Source organism: Schistocerca americana, chromosome 11 (genome assembly GCF_021461395.2).
Source record: "Schistocerca americana isolate TAMUIC-IGC-003095 chromosome 11, iqSchAmer2.1, whole genome shotgun sequence".
Classification (NCBI taxonomy): Eukaryota; Metazoa; Arthropoda; class Insecta; order Orthoptera; family Acrididae; genus Schistocerca; species Schistocerca americana.
This window is the reverse complement of record NC_060129.1, coordinates 154,684,603-154,690,602: the sequence shown is the minus strand read 5'-3', so window position 1 is coordinate 154,690,602 and position 6,000 is coordinate 154,684,603. Positions and strand designations below refer to the sequence as shown.

Here is a 6,000-nt window from a genome sequence, read left to right as displayed (position 1 = left end):
TTAAGCTAGAGGTTTTGTAAGGGTACTATGGCAGATGTTAAAAGTTAATGTTCCATGTGCCACTCTTGGGCAAGGAAGAACATTACTTAAAGGCGTATTTACTGAAACAGTACTGTGGAAGGATAAACTTGTGCAAGTACTGTGAGTCCTGGAAAACATGTGCCATAGTAGCTTCACTAGAAGTACACAGTACGCAGAAATTGTTGTGATTCGTAATCAATAGACGATCTCCCATTTGTTCAAATAAAACCTGAGTGAGCAAAGTAAAGGAGTGTCTGTGTGAATTTAGTATCCAGCCCAACTGAAAATCCTGTGATAAATAGTACTACGTGGAGTGATTTTCGTGAATTTTGCACTTACCAGGCACCCGCAGTGTTAACCGCGATTTCCGTGCTGGACGCAGTGGAACCAGAGGCCGCAGCGCCACGAGGGAGGCAGGTGCCGGGTGCAGCCCGGCTGGCCACAGGGGGGCGCCGGCAGCTCAACACGTTCTGTAAAACCGTTTGACGGAGATTTGCAGGCCGTGCGCCTCGATTCTGTCAGCGCAGCGCCAAGCCAACCCTGGCCCGCTCTGCGTGACGTCACGAGAGCGCGCCGCGGCCTTCTCTTTAGGTGGTGGCGGCCAGAGCCGACACGGGGCGCACTGGGGCGCTTAGCGGCAGACAAGCGTCCTGCACCACCGGGACACGCGTAAAGTCGGTCCGACACAGTGGTCGCCAGCCGAGCCTCGACCCGCTGGAAAGTATCGAACCTCATCGCTCGAAAGCCAGTAGGTAACGGCCCTCGTGCTACCTACTTACCCCCAGGCAGGATCCCGAGTCCCGACCGCAGTACTGGGAACATTCACAGCCAAGTCCAGGAAATTACTTTCGACTGGCTGTACGAAATACACAGTTCAAACTCAACAGGAGGACGGTCACTCAAAAAACATTACTCCCAGATTTGGATAACAAACTGAGATTATCGCTATCCGAACGCGTTTTGAAACTCGAGAACACTGTGCGTCGCGACACAGAACTCCGCTCCAGAGCGCCCGCGACCCGCCACGTCGGCCACACGGGCGCCGACGGCCAGCTTTCGATTCCCCGAGCTCCGAGCCTCTCCACGAAATCCTTCTACACGTGGGCCTTTCAGCCAATCAGGAGCAGCAGAGGACTGCAAGCCCCAGTACTGGCCACTCCCTGCTGCTGCTTACAGCCGCTGCTGTCACGTTCTGGTCTTCAAAAAGGCGAACCAGCGAGCAGATATGGGTGGTCAGGGAATCACCTGTTACAACCCTTTCACTCGTGGGGTATCAAGCATTAACTTCTGCAACCGACATACCTATTAAGGGCTTTCCTCTGATATATCTGGAGACAAGCATTCTCGCAGCCGAAACTGCTTGAACTGTTGTTACATGTACGTAGATGTTCGACAGCACACGTGTTACTCAGACGATGTCCCCTGCAAAGTGCATCATGCGTAACTCGCGCCACTGCCGTCAAATGCAGCATTGTCAGAGCGACTCAGACTTGGGATCGGCAGTCTGCACAACCGCCACACTTGAAACAGGGACGACCAACTCGCATCTGCCGAGGCTAAAGGCACAGGACTCAACGCTGACTGTGAGCGCTCTCAAGCAGGGCGGGGGGACTATGGATCGCCCTGTTTCCGATATGCAACGTTTTCAGCGCACCAGACTGAAGCAGGGAACTCTGTCTCCACCAGATCTCCAGAAACGCAACGCTACGCGAACTAGCCGAAAACCCGGACAAGAAACCCGAAGTAAACAGGCAAAGCCACCACAAACACGATACTCCAATTACAAAAACTTTACACTCATCCAAATACATCTCACGAAGAACAAGGTTTACAACTGGTTGGATGCAGATTGAATTAAAGCACATCTAACACAACTTATGGTACTTTAGCAAACCCTGCAATAAACTATAAACTAAGAAGGTGGCAAAGAAACCGCCAAATCGTTGTAACCTGCACTAAAACAGTTCCCTGGGCCACCAAGTCGTTCATAAAAAAATCCGAAAAAATTTGCCAACATCACAACATACCCATCAGATATCGAAACCCGAGAGAACAGTTTGAGTTACTTACCGATCTGAAGCAACAGTAACAGAAATCACATCGCACGCCAAACAGAAAGCAAGAGAGAAACCACACAGACTCACGCTCGCCTATGTGATAACCAATTTTGACCGTGATACAACAAACGAAAAAACTGAAGGGGACCTAAAGGTACCGGGAAACTAAATCAAAATTCCCCGCTATTCCTTCCAGTCATCTATAGTTACAAAGAACCAACAAACAAGCTACTTGTTCACCATTTCAGAATGCACTGTGTACCTCACAAGGTTGGACTATTTAAACACTACCTCCTCAATAACAGCTACGTCCATATTGCAACACTTTCCCATAAGCCATGAAAAGCTGCGATATAAAATGAAATGAGGAGAACAGAGTCGAGCACATCGAATTTTTAATGGCAAAATAGACCCGAAACAAGAAGCACCAAACTACAGCAGCTGCAACACTGATAACGTTAATAGTGATGAGAGTTGCAAAGAAAGACCAAAACAGCCTGTCTCAGCAGACAAAACTGAAAACATTAAGCGCATTGATGAAACTATCACGGTCTTCGTCCAAGAATGTCACGAAAACAATCAAACGGAAAACATACTCTGAGTCTTCACTACAGCCCCTCCCAACATGATATTTGTAAGAAGGGATATAATAACAGCAGCTTCTAAAAAGCTCCTACTATGTTCTTTGGCGAACACGGATCCACGTCTATATCGCCATATTGATAGACAAGGAGGCCTATGCCCAACCTAGCCTGAGACACCAGGAAACAAGAATTAACCTTTACATTCAAGCCTAAGAAAGATGTTGCCAATATCTGCATTGTCAACACACTGGGTTTCTGCTCTAAAAACAAACTCCCTAAAGGCATAGTAAGAGAAAAAGAAGTTGGTATTATAGTCGCAGCACATACCTCATGAGCAGGTAGAGAAATCAATCTAGATAACTGTATCTGTCACGCAAACCAGACCGTAGTAGAAGCTGAGAGAGATGCTTCATAGTCTTTCATATAAAACACCACAACGATGTATCCTGCCGAGGAACCGCCAACTGATCTCGTTAATTATATACCCTCATTGTGCCCAGCTAAAGGAACAGGAGACTCAGGTTAGATCTGCGATATTTGCTGAAAAATTGAACAAGAAAGATATTAAACTTGTTGTAGCCATTTTGAATCACGCTAGACTCAGAAATGACTCGCCGCATTTTATCAATCACTATGGCACTTCTATCTTAGAACATATACTACGTACAACATAGCTATCCAGATTCTGAAGGTACACTGATTTTGGCGACTGTATAGCTAACGAATACCTCACATTTATTATGCTGTGAATCACAAAAACTAGGAAAAAACTTAAAACGATCATAAACTCACGAAATCGGATAGTCGAAAAATTCAGATTGATACGTTTTAACACAAAACCTAACGAATCAACTATTCAAACCACTCCTTAACACTCCTGACGTACATGTTGTTGTTGTTCTGGTCTTCAGTCCTGAGACTGGTTTGATGCAGCTCTCCATGCTACTCTATCCTGTGCAAGCTTTTTCATCTCCCAGTACCTACTGCAACCTACATCCTTCTGAATCTGCTTAGTGTATTCATCTCTTGGTCTCCTTCTACGATTTTTACCCTCCACGCTGCCCTCCAATACTAAATTGGTGATCCCTTGATGCCTCAGAACATGTCCTACCAACCGATCCCTTCTTCTGGTCAAGTTGTGCCACAAACTTCTCTCCCCCCCAATCCTATTCAATACCTCCTCATTAGTTATGTGATCTACCCATCTAATCTTCAGCATTCTTCTGCAGCACCACATTTCGAAAGCTTCTATTCTCTTCTTGTCCAAACTATTTATCGTCCATGTTTCACTTCCATACATGGCTACACTCCATACGAATACTTTCAGAAATGACTTCCTGACACTTAAATCTATATTCGATGTTAACAAATTTCTCTTCTTCAGAAACGCTTTCCTTGCCATTGCCAGCCTACATTTTATATCCTCTCTACTTCGACCATCATCAGTTATTTTGCTCCCCAAATAGCAAAACTCCTTTACTACTTTAAGTGCCTCATTTCCTAATCTAATTCCGTCAGCATCACCCGACTTAATTAGACTACATTCCATTATCCTTGTTTTGCTTTTGTTGATGTTCATCTTATATCCTTCTTTCAAGACACTGTCCATTCCATTCAACTGCTCTTCCAAGTCCTTTGCCGTCTCTGACAGAACTACAATGTCATCGGCGAACCTCAAAGTTTTTATTTCTTCTCCATGAATTTTAATACCTACCCCGAATTTTTCTTTTGTTTCCTTTACTGCTTGCTCAATATACAGATTGAATAACATCGGGGAGAGGCTACAACCCTGTCTTACTCCCTTCCCAACCACTGCTTCCCTTTCATGTCCCTCGACTCTTATAACTGCCATCTGGCTTCTGTACAAGTTGTAAATAGCCTTTCGCTCCCTGTATTTTACCCCTGCCACCTTTAGAATTTGAAATAGAGTATTCCAGTCAACATTGTCAAAAGCTTTCTCTAAGTCTACAAATGCTAGAAACGTAGGTCTGCCTTTCCTCAATCTCTCTTCCAAGATAAGTCGTAAGGTCAGTATTGCCTCACGTGTTCCAGTGTTTCTACGGAATCCAAACTGATCTTCCTCGAGGTTGGCTTCTACCAGTTTTTCCATTCGTCTGTAAAGAATTCGTGTTAGTATTTTGCAGCTGTGACTTATTAAGCTGATAGTTCGGTAATTTTCACATCTGTCAACACCTGCTTTCTTTGGGATTGGAATTATTATATTCTTCTTGAAGTCTGAGGGTATTTCACCTGTTTCATACATCTTGCTCACCAGATGGTAGAGTTTTGTCATTACTGGCTCTCCCACGGCCGTCAGTAGTTCCAATGGAATATTGTCTACTCCGGGGGCCTTGTTTCGACTCAGGTCTTTCAGCGCTCTGTCAAACTCTTCACGCAGTATCGTATCTCCCATTTCATCTTCATCTACATCCTCTTCCATTTCCATAATATTGTCCTCAAGTACATCGCCCTTGTATAGACCCTCTATATACTCCTTCCACCTTTCTGCTTTCCCTTCTTTGCTTAGAACTGGGTTTCCATCTGAGCTCTTGATATTCATACAAGTCGTTCTCTTATCTCCAAAGGTCTCTTTAATTTTCCTGTAGGCGGTATCTATCTTACCCCTAGTGAGATAGGCCTCTACATCCTTACATTTGTCCTCTAGCCATCCCTGCTTAGCCATTTTGCACTTCCTGTTGATCTCATTTTTGAGACGTTTGTATTCCTTTTTGCCTGTTTCACTTACTGCATTTTTATATTTTCTCCTTTCATCAATTAAATTCAATATTTCTTCTGTTACCCAAGGATTTCTACTAGCCCTCGTCTTTTTACCTACTTGATCCTCTGCTGCCTTCACTACTTCATCCCTCAAAGCTACCCATTCTTCTTCTACTGTATTTATTTCCCCCATTCCTGTCAATTGCTCCCTTATGCTCTCCCTGAATCTCTGTACAACCTCTGGTTCTTTTAGTTTATCCAGGTCCCATCTCCTTAAATTCCCACCTTTTTGCAGTTTCTTCAGTTTTAATCTACAGGTCATAACCAATAGATTGTGGTCAGAGTCCACATCTGCCCCTGGAAATGTCTTACAATTTAAAACCTGGTTCCTAAATCTCTGTCTTACCATTATATAATCTATCTGATACCTTTTAGTATCTCCAGGGTTCTTCCATGTATACAACCTTCTTTCATGATTCTTAAACCAAGTGTTAGTTATGATTATGTTGTGCTCTGTGCAAAATTCTACCAGGCGGCTTCCTCTTTCATTTCTGTCCCCCAATCCATATTCACCTACTATGTTTCCCTCTCTCCCTTTTCCTACACTCGAATTCCAGTCA

At 44.3% G+C, this 6,000-nt stretch overlaps 1 protein-coding gene across 1 annotated transcript in view; it reads left to right on the top strand.

Moving 5' to 3' along the window:
* LOC124553785 (cortactin-binding protein 2-like) overlaps positions 1-6,000 on the top strand; it is a 312,986-nt gene that overhangs the window by 30,935 nt on the left and 276,051 nt on the right. The gene's annotated exons all lie outside the window — the stretch shown is intronic.